The 20,173-nt window shown below is 45.0% G+C and overlaps 1 long non-coding RNA gene across 1 annotated transcript; it reads left to right on the plus strand.

Annotated features, from left to right (window-relative positions):
• Positions 1–4,113: 4,113 nt before the first annotated feature.
• Positions 4,114–16,305, plus strand: LOC134407765 (uncharacterized). The gene is made up of 2 exons (XR_010026061.1): positions 4,114–4,395; positions 15,270–16,305. It is a non-coding gene; the product is annotated as an uncharacterized LOC134407765 (long non-coding RNA).
• Positions 16,306–20,173: the final 3,868 nt, after the last annotated feature.

A 20,173-nucleotide genomic window follows, 5' to 3' on the forward strand; every position in this document is an offset into this window, starting at 1 on the left:
GACCTACTACATTCCACGGTCCCTGGGATGCTTTCTAGGGGGGCATAGGATTGTTCTCAAAAACATGACAACTTCTTGAACATTTTAAAATCTCAGACTTTAGGCCACCTTTTAGAGGAAACCTCCCAAGGTGGCATACATGATTAAACCATAAGACAGAATAACACAGTATCTTGTTCTTTAGACCCTTTCTCTTTCAGTTTTTAAGGGCACAGTCTCATGAACGTTTAGACAGGAAAAAAAGGCTTACAACTCCCAGCATTCCCAGCCAGCCATACATTCTACCTTCTTATTACAGTACTTTTGTCTGTCTAAACACACATAAGATTGCACCCTAAAAGATTTTTAGACCACCTTATGGATATAAGGTACTCTAAATTATTTTAAAGAGAAAATGTCAGAAACAAATGGGGATTTTAAAATCATTTATGATTGGAAATTACAAAAAAGTAATTCTGGCAACAAGGCTTATGAAGAGCAAAACACCTTTTTATTTTCTCAGCATTTTAACACTTAATTTAACTTAAATTTAACTTTGCTGTTTTAATTTCATATTTTAACCTATATCAATTTTTGCTGTGTGGTTTTAATCCTGGTTGTGCTTTTTATATTATATTTTGTATTTGTGTTTTTAAATTGCTGGTTGTTTTTATGCTCTTCATGGTTTTAATTTTTGTGAACCACCCAGAGAGCTTCGGCTATTGGGTGGTATAAAAATGTAATAAATAAAAAATAAATATGGCATCTAGTCTTTCCAAATCATGCAAAGAAGATGAGTTCTCCCATGCAGAACTGAAAACTTTGACCACTGGGCTGCCTTTTATACATTTTTACACATTGTTTATCTGCTTACATACATTCAGATTTATGTTTCTTTTCAATACAGTGGGAATGCCAACACATTAATAAATCTGTTCTAAAAATCTGTATCTCGTGGTCTCAAAACTGGATTTCTAGCTACAAAAACATGTCTGTGAGACAACATCCATGATCATCATAACATGCAACTGATGTTAAGCTAACTGGCCTGTTATTTCCTGGATCTTCCCAGGATCCATTTTTAAAAATGGGTGTTACGCTGGGCATTCTCCAGCCCTCTGGTACAGAGGCAGATCTTAGGGACACACTACATATTTTTTGTTAGAAGATCAGCAATTTCAGATTTGAATTCTTAAATGAACCTAAGTTCTTTAAGAACTCTAGGATGGGTGCCATCTGGGCCTGGTGATTTATTAACTTTTAATTAGTCAGCAAGGTTGAGAACTTTTTTGCTACCACTATTGTCTCAGTTCATTAGACTCCCTTCCTGAAAATATCAGTTCAGGCACAGGTATCTGTTCTACATCTTCTGCAGTGTAGACAGAATAAAAGAATTCATTCAGCTTTTCCACAATCTCCTTATTCTCCTTTAGTACTCCTTTAACACTCCATACTACCTTCTTATTATGGATTTGAGTGACCTACAAGCATTTTGAAGGGATTTAACCTTCTTGAATGCTCCTTTCAATTTCCTTTTTACCAGTTCCTTTATTTTGGAGAAATTTCCTCTTTTGAAGTCAAATGTAACTGTGTGGGACTTCTTTGGCAATTTACCGCTTATACACACACGCCAAATCTGAATATACAACAATATATTACGTATATTCATTTTCACACTCATACGCAGAATCTAAGAACCAAGTTACCAAGAAAAATATTCTCCTCTTTATATATCCACTCATTTAATATATAACTAAATCAGGTTATTGGTGGAGTGGGGGGGGCTGGATCTATAAAGCAGATCCACTTTCTACAAATGTGTACCTTTTTGCCTTTTTTCTGCTGTTAAGATATGTGTTAATTTTGCCATGGTAGCAATATCCCATATTTTATCCAAACATTCATTCTTAGAATGTATTATTTGCATTTTACTTTACTTTTCTTTTTTTCATAAAATATTCTTGCTGCAACCAGCATATAAGATGTTAATTCATTATGTTGTTGACTAACAAACTCGCCCATAAAATTAAGAAGATGAAGGGATTTTGTAACCCAATATCATTTTATTAATCTTTCACCAAATGTATTATGCTGGCATTGTGAGCTTATTGTATATTCTAGTGTAGTAGAGATCTATTTGAAATAAGTAAAAGACAGGAAAGGCAAAGCCTTGGCCTTTGAGCGGTGTTATTGAACTAAAGTTCAGTGTGTTTAGTATCAGAAGACAGTAAAAACCAGCATTTCCTGGTGATACCTTGCTTTGGGGAAACTTGAGTGTCAGTGGTTAACTGGTGGGCTAGGCTCTTGTGAATTCTGGCGTTCCATCTCATAGAATCTCTGGGCGAGGACAGATTTGTCACAATATGTTCTTAATATGTATTGTACTGCTCTCACTGTATGTTTAATTTATATAAATAAATAAAAATGCATAAACAATAAATTTAAATGTCTTAAAGAAAATCCAGCACAACTCAAAGCCGATCCTGCTCACATGGCCTTGGAAAGAAGTTCCACCAAGTTCAACGGGCCGTACAGCCTGGGCAAATTTATTCGGGAATGGATCTCATTGAAATCAGTGGGATTTAGGATGCTTCCAAACGAAGGGGTCCTAACGCTGACAGCCAGGAGGCATTGTGCAGCTACTCTTCAGTAATAAAAAAAAATGGAGGGAACTGCCATGTCTGGAACACCCATAAAACAGCGTGAATGAGACAGGTGAGATAAAAGCCTGGCCTGGAAGCACCCCTAGAAATAAGCAGTATCATGGCTGAGAATTGTCCTTGATTTGTTCATTTGTATGGATAAGAACTTACCAAAATTCACAAATATCTCCATAAACTGAATGGAAAGGAGTTGAGATTTAAAAAATGTTAATATGGGAGAATGCAAAACTGGCAGATTTGTCTATCCAGGAAGAGTACTTGGCTATTAAAAATCTGGATTTTAACTCCTGTTTATTCAGCTCAATCTTGTGGTGCTGAATTAGGGCTGCCACCTCTTTTTCTGACAGGCTCCTCGTCTTTCACATGTATATGACACACAAGTACAACATGGCCTTTCCATCCTGGGCATAGCTCTTCCAATGGAATTTGGCTGCTGCAGATGGGTGAGAATTGTTTGAGACGAGCTTGTCAGGATCTGCAAATTCCTTCAGAAAGAGGATGCAAAGGACACGCGATTTTAAAAATGTGAATGTGGAAGAAATTAAAACATCACAGATTCATCCACCCTGACTTTCAACAGTCGCACGTGGGATTAGCACTGACAGTGCTCTGCTATACAAAATGCCACAGCAGCCAGAGAAGAAAATAATGGCAGACGGTATAGTGCAAACACACCTGTGCAATTCCTACAAAACAAAGAGGGTAATAGCAGAAATGATTGGTACTCAAGTGCCGTAACAGTATGCATGATATAATCATTTAAACACACACACACATTGCAAGCTCTCCATAGCGAGAGGGCCCCTTTGAGAATAACTGAGGTGCACCTGGAACCCTTCTGTTGGGGCAGGAAATGCAGAAGACTATTGCATACTGAGGAGCTAGTGCTGCATCACAGTTGTTCTCTTGCTCATGTCTAGAGTGCCATTGAACCTATTTGTTGAACTAGCAATGCTGTTTCTCAGGGCTAAGGCTGTTTGATGCTGTGTTCCAGGCTGTTAGATAAATCCTTTTGGCCACCATCTCAAGGCCAGCTGAAATAGGAGCTAACTGTGTTGGACGATCTGCCTGCTAACCATTGAGGCTGATTGTTTTCCAGTCTATAAGAATGCAGAATTCATGACCTCAGGGGACCATGTCCAGAATGGGAGGGATCAAGAGGATCCTATATGATTCCCTGAGATCCTCCCAGTGCAGAGCCTCGACACTGACAAATTGCTGTGTACAAGCCAGGCTGATTCTCAGGATATGCTCACTGCTGGAAGGGACTCCCAGTCGCTGGAGGGGCATAAGCATGTTCTTCTGGGCTAGATCTACACCAAGCAGGAGATAACACTTTGAAAGCAGTTTGAAAACGGTGTATGGAATGTGTCCTGGGCCCCAAGAGTTGTCAATACCATTATAAACTGTTATAAAGCAGTAGTGTAGATCCTGCCCTGATCTTGTCAGAGGTCCTGCTGCTGGGAGCAAATTTGTTTCGAAGAGCATCCACCGACCGACACACACAAACACACACCCTACCTCCTACATCACCAGCAAATCTGAGAAGGCAGAGCAGGAGGAGTTTATGATTGGTGAGCTCTTCCTCCCTCTTTGCCATCTACGGTGTAAAACCTCTGAGCCTCCTCTTGCAGAGGAAGAAGCTACTCTCGCCAAAGTTCCATCATTCTGAGCTGTGGACGGTGTAACCATGAAGGCCATCCTGCTTGTTGCCGTTGCTCTGTTGATGAATCTGGTTATGGCTGCTGATCAGGTAAGGATTGGTCTCGCTGGACAAAGGTAAACATTGCTTGGAGAAATGGGGCAATTGGGAATTAAAATCTTCAGTCATTTCAAAGAACAGTTGGCCCTGATTTCACCTGGCATCAAAAGAAGCACATGTTCATGTCCTGACTGCAGTAGTGTGAAGCATTAACAGCCTTATCCTGTATATGTTTACTTGGATGTGTGGATTCTTATCCCACTAACAGGTATTAATTGACCAGTGGCTAGATGTTAATCAACACTGTTTTCTGGATAATTGTTGACATACACCTGAACTTTAATACTGTCTGTATTTATTTTATTTTTTTGTATTTTTATTTTTGCCCCTCATTCCTCCCCAATCTCATGGCTAACATTTTATTCTTTTTATACCTGTGGTGTGTGTGTGTGTGTATCTATATCTATCTGCCAACTCAGCATGATATTCCATGCATCTGAGGAAGTGGATGTTGGTCCACAAAAGTTTATGCCGTAACAAATTTGTTTGTTTTTAAAGGGGCACAAAACTTTTGGATGAGCTCAAATGTGCCTTCTCCCAAGCAAGTGAATATGGGAGTCCAGCCTGAATTGTAAGGTGGACGAAGGAGGCAATTGGCTGTGTTGTACCAAACTAAGTACAACATGTATTTTGTAAGGGCACGATCCAGCCAAATGTAAGCACCTTCAAGCTCCATGGCTTTTAGTAGATAAGACCTAAGCACATGCTCAATTTTCTGCTGAAATGTATGTGTGCAATCCACTACGTACTTACTTGATAATAAGATCTGTTGAACTCAGTGGGACGTACTTCTGAGTAAGCATCCATAAGATTGGACTGTGTCTTTGGCTGGATCGTGCCTTAAAGCACACATCCTATGTATGTCTACTTGCAAGTAAGCCGTGTTGAGTTCAACAGTGCTTACTCCCTAGTAAGCATGAATACGATTGTAGCTGAAAGGCATAAACGTCAATGCTGACTTCAGGGAATGATCAACACCATGGAATTTTGCTAACCCTTTTCGCATCCTCCTTTTTGTGTGCTGCTCCTCATTTTTAATGTCATCCTTGTTGTACTTGAGCATGGCGACATTGCACAGTTAAGACTTGATGATGTGCACGATCACATTTAATGTGTAAACAACATCAGAGCATATTCCAGGACTGATCAAACTCCTTTCATTTGGTGCTTCTGTGACATGTCCCAATCCGTTTTCATATCACTGTATTCCTATTTAATCCCCACACTTTTAAAATGTAGCAGATATGCCTATTCAGATTGCTAGCTGATCATACCTCCCTACTTCTGTGACTTTAACAGACTCTTGATGTGTGTAAATAAGCCTGTGAATCTTTTCATAACTTGGAGATGAAATATTATCATCATCTGCTAACGTTCTGTATGTTGAGCTGCTCTTAAAGGCGCAATCGTGTGGCCAGTTCAAAAGCTGGCAACCTATTACCAATTTTCAGTGGGGTAGAAAAAAACAGCAAAGAGACGGATGGCACCTTAAAGACAAACACATGTATTGTATTATGGCAAAAGCTTCTTGTGAATTTGATGAAGCAGACAATGGCCACAAAAGCTTGTACCATATAAATTTGTTAGTACTTGAGGTTCCACAAGTTTCTTTGCTGTTTTTACCTAATATTAAATACCATTTTTATCAGCTTCCAGATCTCCGCCTCCACTGTGTACAAACTTAGCTAATGTTCCCCTTTTATCCAGATGGTTGATAGATTATTTGAATATTTTCAGTATCTCCTAGACCAGTCATTTTAAGCCATGCTTACTGAGAACTGACTTGCATGTTCCTTGTGGACTGCCACTTTTTTTAACCGTCCAGGCGTCACCATGTGCGAGGACGTTTGTTAGATTTCTGACTTAAAATGGAACTGTGGCCATGATCCAATAAAGTTATGTACGTGTGCAAGGAGAGAACCAGATCTGCCGCTGGGGGGTTCTTTGCAGTTTTTCACTGCTGGCTCTAGTGGCATTGAGGAAGCTGGCTGCTGTGCAGTTGACATTTTAAAATTTGAACTGAAAAGTCAACTTGTGGTTGGAAATGTCAAAGAAACCTCTGGCCCTCCATCATTTCCCCCATTATTTCCATGGTGGTTTATCGGTGACCACCTAAAAGTGTACCCAAGGACCATTGAAGATAACCAGATTGGTTCTTTAAAACCACTACAATAAACCATTCAGAGATCTGAGGTGGTATTTTAACACAAATACTTGGGACCTACAACAAAATGTTGCAGCGTGAAGTGTTCAGAGGTCCAGCCAGCCACGCCCTTTCCTCAATACTCCATTCCACACTTACCCAAGTTTCCCACCCTCAACAGCCATGCTCACTGAGAATGTTCAATCCTCATTAGAGTGTTTTGGGGTTCTCACCCCAACTCTGGTAGGTTTTTTTCCCAAAAGTTTCTTTGCACATCTTCAAACACACACACACACACACACACACACACACACACACACACACACACACACACACATTTTCCCAGCCCCGGGAATTGTGCACAAATGGCTCCCTTTAAAAAAAATTAAAAATTAAAAAATGGTTATTTGCAGTTCTACACTTGAGCAACTGCAGGTGTTCAAAACATAGAGAATTCACTTGCTTGGACCTTTGCACTTTGCACTTGTCAAAAATACAAGGTAACAGTCCAGGCTACACTGCAGCGAGGCCATTTTGACAATCCTCGCTCAATTGACAGTGGGGAAACAGGCTGTAGACCACCCCCTTAGCAGGGTCATCCCTGGGGTGCAAAGGAACCATGGGGGTGCTCGGCTAAGAATCCCCCCATCCCAAGACCCCAGCAACAGGTTTTCAGGGTCCCCAACATGTCACCCCTCACCCATTTTTGCTGGGGTGGGGAAAATAGGTCTCCTACACTTATCCTTGTAGAACCCGAGGTACTAGAAGCTCGTCCAGGCACACTACTGTGCTCCATTGTTTTGTGAACCATGAACCTGCTGCCACCTTAAAGCGCCTTGGCAGGCGAAGTCCGGAGCGGCACAAGCCGTAGAGTTATGTCAACAGCAGTTGAGGCTGGTGGCTCCGATGTCAGTGGGGTGGTGAATCTGCCCCGGGTTTCAGTCAGAAATCTAAAGCAGCTCTCCAAGGTGCACCTTGGAGAGCTCCTTTAGAGTGCTGACTGGTTCTGACTGAAATCCAGAGTGGATTCACCAGCCTGCTGAGCCTGGAGCCATCAGCCTGCACTGCTCTGGTATGACCTCACTTCTCTTTTCTTCCTCACCTGGGGTGGACAGGGTTGGCTGGGTGCATGACTGGGGGTAGCCCCCTGCCTTCCGTGCTACTACCTCGCTGGGCAGCATCCTCCCCTGGGAGGCTTGCTCAAGGGTTGGCCTGGTATACCAGCCCCCACCCTCTTCCTTCCTTGTGCGCCAGGGGCGAGGGGTGCCCGGCTGTGGCGAGCCAGTGTTGAGCGCAACAGCTGCAGCAGTCTCCCTTGGGAGGGGCCGTGGCTCAGGGGCAGAGCACCTGCTTTGCATACTAAAGGTCTCAAGTTCAAGAACCCCCAGCAGCTCCAGGAATCCCTGCCTGAAATCTTGCAAGAGCTGCTGCCAGTCAGTGTTGACAATACTGGGCTGGATGGACCCATAGTCACACTCAATATAAGGCAGCTTCTTGTGTTCCCATGGATGGATCCACAGATCACCTACCACCCTGCTTCCTTGTGTGAGGCCTGGTGGTTTAGCTAGATGGATGATGATGATGATGATTATTATTATTATTATTATTATTATTATTATTATTATTATTATTATTATATTATTTACATTTGTATACTGCCCCATAGCTGAGGCTCTCAGGGTGGTTTACATAGGATAAAAACACTTTAAAACAATATACAACATTTTAAAATCATGAAAACATACCAAAACAAACCCAGGCTAATTACACATTGCTAAATGCCTGGGAGAAGAGAAAAGGCTTGACCTGGTACCGAAAAGATAACAATGTTGGGGCCAGGCAGGCCTCATCAGAGAAATTGTTCCACAATTGGGGGGCCACCACAGAAAAGGCCCTCTCTCTTGTTGCCGTCCTCCGAGCTTCCCTCGGAGTAGGTACTCGGAGGAGGACCTTGGATGTTGAGCGCAGTGTACAGGTAGGTTCATGTCCGGAGAGCCGTTCCATCAGGATAACACCCACATGTGCATGCAGCTCAGGTGATGCAACGTCCGTCTTCCTAAAGGATGACCTCCACCTTAAATCTTTGCCCCACCCTTGCTTGGCTGCTAATGTAATAATAATAATAATAATAATAATAATAATAATAATAATAATAATAATAATAATAATAATAATTTCTTACCCACCTGTCCATTTTGATCGAGGTGGGGAACAACAGTAAATATAAAATACATAAAACATAATATACATTATTAAAACATCCTAAAAACATCCTAAAATCCCCCTGGATAGGCCTGCCGATAGAGATCAGTCTTGATAGCTTTCTAGAATGCTACTAGACTGTCAAGTTGATGAGTCTCCTCTGGCAGGCCATTCCACAGTCTGGGAGCAGCAGAAGAGAAGGTCCTCTGGGTAATACCTGTCAGCCTAACTTTGACTTGCTGAAGTAGATTCTTCCCTGAGGACCTGAGTGTGTAGGGCGGATTGTACGGGAGAAGGCGATCCCGCAGGTAGCTTGGACCCAAACCATGTAGGGCTTTAAAGGTGATAACCAACACTTTTTACTTCGCCCGGAAACTAATTGGCAGCCAGCGAAGAGATTTTAATTCTGGTGTAATGTGGTCACCCCTAGGTGTACCGGTGACCAGCCTGGCTGCCATATTTTGAACTAGTTGAAGTTTCCGGACTAGGCACAATGGTAGCCCTATGTAGAGCGCATTGCAGAAGTCGAGCCTCGAAGTTACCGGCGCGTGCACTCCCTTCTGCTGTGTGCTGTCAAGAAGGCCATTGCTGCCTCCTCCTTGCTTCCTCACAGGGAGGGTAGCGTGGGCGATAACCTGTGGGCTCTGCGGGCGCAACCCTCAGCTGTGCCTGTAGACCCAGATTTTGAGAGAAGAAGCATTAACAAAACAGCCACCGCCTTTTGCTTTGTTACAAAGCCACCAACAGAGTGTTCAGAACAGAGCAGTCCGTGAGAGGCGCAGGGTGCTTCCAGACGGTGGGTTCTTAGTGCTAACGCTCAGAAGGCGATGTGCAGCTATTCTGTCTTTTCTTCCTTAACCAGCTGAGCAGTGGCAAATTTTGAAGTGCGGGCTCTCAGCATGATAGTCCCTAGAGCCCTGCCCTCCGGGAGGGGCCAGAAATACAGGCCACTGCCTTGATCCATATCAACAAATCCATTCCGGCCTTTTTTCATCCTTACCATGAGCAGGTCTTTTGAAAAGCGAATGGGTCTCCCTTACCTCTTCAAGACCAAGGCCATAGCTAGACCTAAGGTTTATCCCTGGATCATCCAGGGGTCAAACCTGTTCATCTAGGTGACACACAGGAGATCCAGTGCTCAGGCAGAGGCGAACCCTGGATGATCCCAGGATCAACCTTAGGTCTAGCTATGGCCCCAGTCACTGAAAAACCCTTTGCACTGCAACAGGAACAGCTCACAACATTATATGGGTTTAGCCTGGAAAAAAAGGAGGCAAGAGGGAGCCATGCTAGAGGTGTGCAGGATTATGCGTGGTGTGGAGAGGGGGCCATTTTTCTCCCTCTCCCATAATACTAGAGCCCAGTATCATCCCATGAAGCTGATTAGTGGGAGATTCAGGACAGATAAAAGGAAGGACTTCTTCACACAGGGCATAGCTAAACTATGGAATTCACTACCACAAGACCAAGTCGTAGCCAGCACTTTGGATGGTTTTATTTATTTATTTATTTATCATATTTATACCCCGCTCCTCAGCCAAAAAAGGCTCTCAGAGCGGCTTACACTTAGTAAAAAAGACAGTCCCTGCCCTCAGGCTTACAGTCTAATAAAGACATGACACACAAGGAACAGGAGTTCAGGAGGGAGGGGGGGAGGGAGGAGAGAGAGTCCAACAGGAGCAGACCATGATGTTTCTTCTGCCTGCTCCTGTCCCCTTGCTCTTTCTTCTTCCCCACAGGGCCAAGATGACAGTTTGCCCTGTGGGGGTGGGGGAAGATCCAACAGGAGCAGGCCCCGATGTTTCTTCTGCCTGCTCCTGTCCCCTCGGTCCTTCTTCTTCCCCACAGGGCCAAGATGACAGTTTGCCCTGTGGGGGTGGGGGAAGATCCAACAGGAGCAGGCCATGATGTTTCTTCTTTTAAAAGGGGGTTGGGTCAATTCCTGGAGGAGAAGGCTGTCAGTGGCAATTAGACCTGATGGTTATGTGCTACCACCAGTGTCCGAGTAAGCCTATATACACCAGTTGCTGGGGAACATGGGTAGGAGGGTGGTGTTGCACTCATGTCCTGCTTGTGGGTCCCTGGTCGACAGCTGGTTGGCCACTGTGTGAACAGAATGCTGGTCTAGTTGGACCCTTAGTCTGATCCTGCATGGCTCTTCTGATGTTCATATTGTTACCAGGAAAATCCATTCCCTCCCCCACACACCTCCCCACCGGTACAGTGAGGATTGTAGCAAAGCTCAGTGGGAACAGGGAAGCTTGGAAGGGGTGGTGGGTGGTGGATGATATTTTTGGGCCGGCTAAGCAAAAAGCCCTGCAGTTTTGACCCTGTGAGTCCTGGTTCCACTGCAACACTGCCCTTAACTAATCCCCCCCCCCCCCGGGTAAGAGAAAATAAGACAGAAGAAGGGGTTCAAAAACAATGGAAGATGATGGTGTCTGGACTCCCTTACCCTGGTAATGTCAGTGAGGAAGGGTGCGATTGCCCAATAAAAAGGCCCATCTGGAAGCACCCCCTGGCCTTGACAAACCAGTGCTAGGCCCTTCTGAGCCCCAGTGCCCTCGTCAACCGTCCTCCTCTTGCAGACGTTTGGCCCTGACCCATTCCACAGGTGTGGAATCTCTTGCGGTTGGAGTTCTGCAAACTTTGCGTCTGTTTCTTTCTGGACTTCCTCCTCTACGCATGAGAAAGGAAGAGCTGCTACAAAAAAACAGGAAACAGGTTTAAGGGCTGGCATCACTGTGGGCAAAGATGTGGTTCTCCGCTCTCTGCTTGACAACCTCAACGCCCAGAAAAAAGTGGTGGGGTGGGTAGGGGAGGGCAGTAATTGCAAAACCTTTCAGGAGAGAGGTGTCCCGCCTGGGTTATCGTACGCATGCATGCAAACCCCCTTTCGTCAGGCTGGCTACATAGAGACAAGGATCTTTTGAAGAACCATGCTGTTTCAAGGTCTTCTGCATTGATTATCAGCTACTTGGATCTGGCATTGGCTGAGTACAGTATACTAGAGCTATCAGAAAATGTTGCCATCAGAATAGGACTTTGGGGCAGATGTCCATGGCCCCACTCAGTGGATGAGCAGGAGGGTCCCTGAACACAGTGGAGCTCGCTTTAGACCATTAACTCCAGAGTCAAAGGGCACAATCAATCCTATGTATGTTTCGATAGGAAAAAATCCTAAAACTCCCAGCATTCCCCAATTAGTCTTAGTGGCTAGGGAACACTGGGAGTTGTAGGATTTTTTTTTGTCTAAACATGCATAGGATTGCATCTTAAAATTAGGACTCTGCACACATACTCTGATTCGACTCAGAGGCCGATTTGGGCCTTTCAAATCGATTTGACAAGGGGGCGCCTCGGTCCTGGGTTGCCTCACTTTGGCTTTGGTTCCGAAGCCAGGTTGGCTACTGCAATTCCCAGGGTGCCTGAGGGTTGGGTATGAGGCGACTGGGAGTCCATTGGACTCCCCTTCTCTCAGCCGCTACTTCCAGCTGCTGTAGTTTACAACATAAATCTATGGCAGTCCAGAGAGGACCCGGCCGGGCAGCTCACCAGCATGTGCAAAGGCCTCAGGTAAGTCCTGTGGGTGGGCAACTCAGTGAGGAGCAGTGGCTGGCCATTGGGCCAAATCGGCCTGAAGCGGTTTGTCTGTTTTGGGCAGAGGTGGCCTAATCCAGTCCCAAATGAAATTCAGGCCAAGGCGAGCCAAACCGTTCTTTTTCAAATTTGATTCGAGCTTCAGGACCGAGACGAAGCACAGACTTACTTAAAATGATCTAACTTCACCACTAAGGGCTGTCATTTCCCACTGTCACACTGGCTATTCCCCCTCTTTCTCTTTAGGGATGTGCGCTGATCAAAGAACTAGTAGCTATGATGAATTTAAATGTTAACTGCACATTTCTGGGAGTTCCATTCTCACTTTCATCATGAAGTTACTTGGTGGTCCCTAAAAAGCCACTTTTCAATGTACATTTTGTTTTCTGGTTCCCCCTGCCGCCAGAGCAACTTTTAAAAATAACTTCTGGCTCTTAGAAAAGCCATACTTTTTCAAATTCAACCTCTCATCCCCAACCCACCTGCAAATCTGGGTTGAGAGTAAGTATTAAGACAGTTACAGTGCAATCCTACACATGTTTAGACCGGAGCGTGGGGGGAAGTCTGGCAAGCCCAGCCAGCCATGAACCCTTAGGATGAAATCCTATATACACTTACCTGGCAGTAACTAGGGTGACCAACTGTCAGGATTTCCCCGGATTTGTCCTGGTTTTTGTTCTTTCCATGGTGTCAGGGGGGATTTTCTATCATTTTCAATAATGTCCTGGAATGACACACCTTCCCCTTCAAGGCTGCCATTAGCATGGCAGGAGGGAATGACATGCTTTCTTGAGGCACATCATTCCCCCACCCCGAGCTCCAATTGAGGTCTTAAAGGGGAAAGTGGGTCATTCGTGGACATTATAGAAAAGGCCCCAATTGGAGTGGATGGTGGTGGTGCAGAATGAAATCCTTTCCCCTCCTCCACTCCAATCGGGTTCTTTAAGGTGGCGGGGGAATAATGTACTTTCTGCAGGACTCAGAAAGCTGCTTCCCCCCCACACACACTAGATGTCCTCTTTTTTGATTTCCCAAATATGGTCACCCTAGTGTAACCCCTTCTGAGTAGACATGTATAGGATTGCATTGTTAGGGTATTTGTTTTGATGTGCCACAGGAATCTGCTGCCTAAGGCTATCCATTTGTTTAAGAAGAAAAAAGTACAGAATAGCTCCTTCTATATTGAATTCATACTTAATTCAATGCATACAAATGAAAATGAATCCCAGTGTGGGCTGTTTGTTGAACGGTGGGGTTAGCATGTTTTGGCTTGTTAACCACGCAGGGTGGCATATTTTTCTCAAGCAAGCCACCTTGAGAGACTATGGTTTGATTTTGGGTGGTTCAGGGTGATCAACAGGACACACTGCACGATTCACAATTTTCTGTGTTTTTTTCTGGCAGGGTATGTGTGTGTGTGTGTGTGTTAAAAATATATATGTAATTATATTTTTTTATTTGTTTTAGAGTCTTGTAAGCTACCTTGAGAGAGCAGTGTGGCCTGAAAGACCACTTTAAAAAATCTACATACATACATACATACATACATACATACATACATAAAATAAGGACTATAAATTGACCAGGTTCAAATATTGGGACTTGTCTCTGATCAATCAGGAACAACTGGAACATATGATGTGGTTCGTTTCCTGATCTAGAGTTCTTTGCACTCTTCTATCCAATGCTGAAAGAAATGTTCAGGGCCATCCCAAGACATTTTGCTGCCTGAGGCAAAGAATAAGATGATTCCCTTCTTCCCATCCCATGCCAAAAATGCTGAATGAATGGTAGCCAAAACTTTCTGCCAAGGGGAAGATCTCAGGTGTGGCAGCACCTGAAAACAGCGGACTAGCTTAGAGGACACGGGCCAGGCACACACAGGTCTCTCTGCCAACACCCTGCTGCCGCCTCCCAGCCTCTGCTGCCTGAGGCAGCCACTGCACTTTGCCTAATGGTAGGGCCGGCCCTGGAAATATGAATTCAGCCAGGCTGTCTGCTCTCTTTGGTGATGCAAGTTGAATTGATAATTTAACTAACTGAAAAGCTTTAATTAATCATCAGCGTGGGCAAATTTTACTGGGTATGACTAAGGGTACAGTGGGGGGTGGCAGGGGAGAGGATTGGGGGACAATTTGGCCTGGACATACTGAGGGCAAGGAAAGCACCACCACCCCTGCAGCTTCCCCGGTCTCAATAGCCCCTTCCCAAAGCCGCATTTGCGTTTTCAAGTCACATTTAGTTAGGCCAGGTATGGTGGACTTGTGGCCCTCAGAATGTCGTGGGACTCCAGTTCCCATCATAGTCTAACGACACCTAGAAGGCCACCTACCCCTTGAGTTGGTCGGCCCTAAATCTGGGAAGAATGCTATGGGAACGGCCCGGGGGGAGCTCAAATGTTCGTAAGATCTGGATGGAAGCTGCCCTGTCTTAAATTTCCTATGTTGTATTAACATCCAATGGGCAGAGTGTGTCATGTCTAGCCCTGCTCCCCCTGAGTTGGAAGGAGGTGTTTCAGGTGATCAATCAGAATCAGACTCTGAAGTAGAGGAGCCAGCGCCAGACCCAGGCCAGCCTGTACCAGTGGGGGAGAAAGCTCTCACGGGCTCTTCACCAGCTGGGAGTGAACCCTCTCCAGAGCTTATCTCTCCAAGGGCAAACAATACACAGTCAGTGGGAAACCAACATTCTTATGAGGGGGAGAGCACAGAGAGGTTAGCCCACCACCGACTAAAATGGGCGGAGCTAAAGGAAGGTGAGAGAAAATCAGCCCGGCTGGTGTCCCGTCAGAAGCTGCCTCAGAACTAGTCTCTCTGAACTAGAAGGCTTTCCCTTCTCCTTGAAAGGACAATTGTCTTGCTTAGTTTTATTGAGTACCTCTTTGACCCTGCATCAAATACCCTCCTTTTTCCTCTTTCAGGCATCTGAGAAAACACAAGAAAATAAGAGTACCCCCGCCACTTTTGCCAAGAGTAGCCAAGTCATGCTCTTTTGTGGCCCAGCTTCCTTTCTGCTGCCGCTCCTGTTGGTTGCGGTTCTCCTCCACCGAGTAGTCTGATCCAGGAGCCCTGGAGGGTTTTCTTCGGAGAGCCATCGCAACCCACTCCATCCCCGGGGGAACCCCACCTCTCCATCGCTAAGAGCCTCACCCTCCAGCCAGCAACTCTATCTGCTCTCGCTGCCCTGATCCCCGTAATCCTGCGCCTTGCATCGATAGCTACAATCCGAGGCTTTGGGGCTCAACCTTCGGCCGCAGCAGCCAACCGACCTGAGAAATGAAAATGAATCCAGAAGGACTGTCAGATGTAGATCCCAAGTTCACGGGTTCATACCGAGGAGGCCCGCACAACGCGTGATGCGCAGAGGAAGCGTGCGCAGAAGCACGGTTGGTACACAGAAGATCGAGCATGACCCTTCATGAAGAGCTTTTGGTGCCTCTCCATGTCCACACATTAACCAGAGCTACCAACCCACCAGGACGTTTTCTTGGGCAGGCTGTCAACGAACACTCTTGCGCAACTCCTGTTGGCCTCACTTACTAGAACATCCTGAGCCATCAGGGCTGAGACCTGCGTCCCACTCTGCGTCCCACCCTTAATGGGTACCCAGAAATCTTGACATCCAAAGAAGACCACCTCACCTTGTCTCATGAGATGACCACCCTGCTCTGTTTGCGCAAACTCGCCCGTAAATGCTGGTGATGTGAGTAGTGTTCTACTGGCTCAAGAAGCATTTGGGGAAATGTACAGATGACAAGAGCCAAATCCTCAAGAGGTCCCCGTCTCGAGCTGTGGCATTACAGGTGGGGGATGCCAACTCTTCAACCCACAACGTCACTGAACAGGGTCCAAGGTGGAAACGATGCAAGGGAAAAATGGTGTTTGTAAATGCGGTGCTGTTGTCTCCCAGAAACCCCATGCAATCAATTAAATAAATGCTTCTTGGCCAGCAAATTCGTCTTTTTGTTCTCTCTGCAGCTTTATATTTTTTAAAAAAAGCAAGAACACCTTGCTGGAAAAGCAGTACAGCCTCCACGAGTGTCTGCCATGTAGTCCCACGTGGGCTCACCAGGCCCCTTGCGCTGCCTTCCAATCTTCAGTGGTGCCACTTCATCTCTGATCGTCAAATGTTTCCCCATCTCTTAATGCCAATGGAGCGAAATTGCTCCATTGACTTTAATAGAGTTGGGGTAAAGGGGCCCCTGCAGATCTGAGGGTGGGGGAAGAAAAACCAAAATCCAAAGGGGAGCCTAGAATCATAGAATCGTAGAGCTGGAAGGCCATCGAGTCCAACCCCCTGCTCAATGCAGGAAGCCCCTTAAAGCATCCCTGAGATAGCTGTCCAGCTGCCTCTTGAAGGCCTCTAGTGTGGGAGAACCCACCACCTCCCTAGGTAATTGGTCCCATTGTCGTACTGCTCTAACAGTCAGGAAGTTTTTCCTGGTGTCCAGACGGAATCTGGCTTCTTGTAACTTGAGCCCATTATTCCGTGCCCTGCACTCTGGGATTGTTGAGAAGAGATCCAGGCCCTCCTCTGTGGGACAATCTTTCAAGAATTCGAAGAGTGCTATCAACTCTCTCCTCAATCTTCTCTTCTCCAGGCTAAATATGCCTAGTTCTTTTAGTCTCTCCTCATAGGAACCAGTACCTCGCATGATTTGGAAGCTATACTTCTATTAATACAGCCACATCACACTGTTGGGTCATATTCAGTTTGTGATCTACAACAATTCCAAGATCCTTCTCACTTGTAGTATTGCTGAGCCAAGTATCCCCATCTTGTAACTATGCATTTGTTTTCTTTTTCCTAGGTGCAGAACTTGGCATTTATCCCTATTAAATTTCATTCTGTTGTTTTCAGCCCAGCACTCCAGCCTATCAAGATTTTATTATTTATTTATTTATTTATTTATTACATTTTTATACTGCCCAATAGCCGAAGCTCTGTGGGCGGTTCACAAAAATTAAAACCATAATAAAACAACCAACAGGTTAAAAGCACAAATACAAAATAGATTGTAAGCCTATGCGGCAGGGTCTTGCTATTTACTGTGTAATCTGTACAGCACCATGTACATTGATGGTGCTATATAAATAAATAAATACTAATACTAATAATAATAATAATAATAATAATAATAATAATAAAATACAGTATAAAAAGCACAACCAGAATAAAATCACACAGCAAAATTGATGTAAGATTAAAATACAGAGTTGAAACAGTGAAATTTAAATTTAAGTTAAAATTAAGTGTTAAAATACTGAGAGAATAAAAAGGTCTTCAGCTGGTGATGAAAGGAGTACAGTGTAGGCGCCAGGTGGACCTCTCTGGGGAGCTCATTCCACAACCGGGGTGCCACAGCGGAGAAGGCCCTCCTCCTAGTAGCCACCTGCCTCACTTCCTTTGGCAGGGGCTCACGGAGGAGGACCCCTGAGGATGACCTTAGGGTCCGGGCAGGTACATATGGGAGGAAGCGTTCCTTCAGATAGCCTGGCCCCCAAACCTAGGGCTTTAAATGTCAATACCAGCACTTTGAATTGGGCCCGGACCTGGACTGGCAGCCAATGAAGTTGTAAAAGGACTGGAGTAATGTGATCTCGCCGGCCAGTCCCTGTTAGTAAACGGGCTGCTCTGTTTTGTACCAGCTGAAGCTTCCAGACCATTTTCAAAGGCAGCCCCACATATAACGCATTGCAGTAATCCAAACGAGAGGTTATCAGAGCATGGATAACAGTAGCTAGGCTATCTCTGTCCAGATAAGGGCGTAGTTGGTATATCAACCTAAGCTGATAAAAGGTGCTCTTTGCCACTGAGTTCACCTGTGCCTCAAGTGACAGTTCTGGATCCAAGAGCACCCCCAAACTACGGACCCGATCCTTTAGGGAGAGTGCACTTTGAAGTTTCTTTTTCCCCCCAGGGTATTAGCTATCCCACCCAATTTAGTGTCATCTGCAAATTTGATAAGCATTCCCTGTACCACCTCATCCAAATTGTTAATAAAAACGAAAAAACAGAATCAGGAGGAAGAAAAGTCAGAATCCAGAGCAGGGAATACTCCCAATATTTTGGACTGGTCATGTCCCCATGGCAAATTGTGGTGGTGCCCAGGACACTTTTTCAAAATGTCCAATGTGTCCGCAGGCCCCCAAAAAGTTGCCTGCCCCCGACCTAATTCCTCTCCACCCCTTTCGCTGCATTTTGAAACTATTCTAAACTCTCTGAACAAGGTAAGCCAAGAGCAGCAGACATAATAATAAGACACAGTGGGGAAAGGGTTTTCATTTCATTTGTATCAGTCTGATTTCAGACTAGGAAGGTCAGCTTTTTCTTTCTTAATCACACTGGCTCGCTCTTCAGAAGAGCTCAGCTAGATCAGACCAAAGGTCTATCTAATCCAGCATGCTTATTATTATTATTATTATTATTATTATTATTATTAATTGCATTTATATCCTGCCTTTTTACCTCCAAGGAACCCAAGGCGGCGTACATAATCCCCCTCCTCTCCACTTTATCCTCACAACAACAACCCTGTGATGTGGGTTGGGCTGAGAGTCTGTGACTGGCCCAAAGTCACCCAGTGGGTTTCCATGGCCGAGTGGGGACTAGAACCCAGATCTCCTGGCTCCCAGTCCAACACTTTAGCCACTAAACCACACACCCCTGGGAAGCCCACAAGTAAGGTTTGAAGGCAACACACAAGGCTGGCCCAGGACATTTTTTTGCCTGAGGCATAGGTGGCGTCCCCTCCCACTCCATGTACAAGAGCTTTTTGAAGAGCACCTTTTTTTCAACTCCAACGATGACACATCACACCGAAAGGCAGCAGACTAGCCGTAGACTCTTGCAGAATATAAATGTCATCATCATCATCATCATCATCATCATCATCATCCCATAAAACCCATCCAGCCTGGCCAATGGTCAGAGATGATGGCCCATAGCATCTGGAGAATCCAAGGCTGGGAAAGGCTGCTGCACACATTTTATTTTTGTATTAAAACATTAATACTCCACCCTATATCACTGGGATCGCAGGGCAGCGTAGAGATAAAATCAATTCAAACAGTCTAAAATAATAAATAACTCACACAGCTACAAATGTATTAAATCACTGACAAGCTAATACCAGTCGAAAAATTATAAGCAATAAAAATAAAAATTATGTGAAGGTTTAGGCAAATTTAGCCCTCAAAGGCTTTGATAAAAAGCCACGTTTAACATGGTACTGAAACGAAGCGAGCGTCTGTGCTAGTTGGGCCTCCAAGGGGAGGGATTCCACAACAGGGGTACCACAACAGAGAAGGCCCTCTCCCATGTCCTATATGTAGTCCTATGCTGCACAGGCTACCCGCCTACCTATCCCCCAGCTGCTATACGTATCAAAACGTGCATAAATGAAGTTAACACCACATCTACGTTGGTCCTAAGCAAGAGGCCCTGACCACATCCTGCGGCAGTGAATTCCATGAACAAACTAAGTTTGCTCTATGTGAAGATGGACATCTTTCTGTCAGTCCTGAATTCAACTAGCACTTAGGTCAGGGTCTGTATGTCAGAATTGCTGTGTGTGTGTGTGCCGCCATTTTATCTTTTGCCTAGAGCAGCAAAATGCTTTGAGGCTGCCCTTGTTTAAAGGCCTTTCCTTTCTGGATGAGTCCCAGTATACAGGCTCAGGGGGAGATTTCTGGGTTTACATTGGATTTAGGACCCAACACGCTTAAAACTCCGAGCGGTTTGGCTCCAGGCAGTGGAGGCGGGTAGCTCAGATGTCAGTGGGGCAGCCAGTTTCAGTCATAACCAGTCAAAATTCTAAAGGAG

This window comes from Elgaria multicarinata, chromosome 13 (genome assembly GCF_023053635.1).
Source record: "Elgaria multicarinata webbii isolate HBS135686 ecotype San Diego chromosome 13, rElgMul1.1.pri, whole genome shotgun sequence".
NCBI lineage: Eukaryota > Metazoa > Chordata > Lepidosauria > Squamata > Anguidae > Elgaria > Elgaria multicarinata.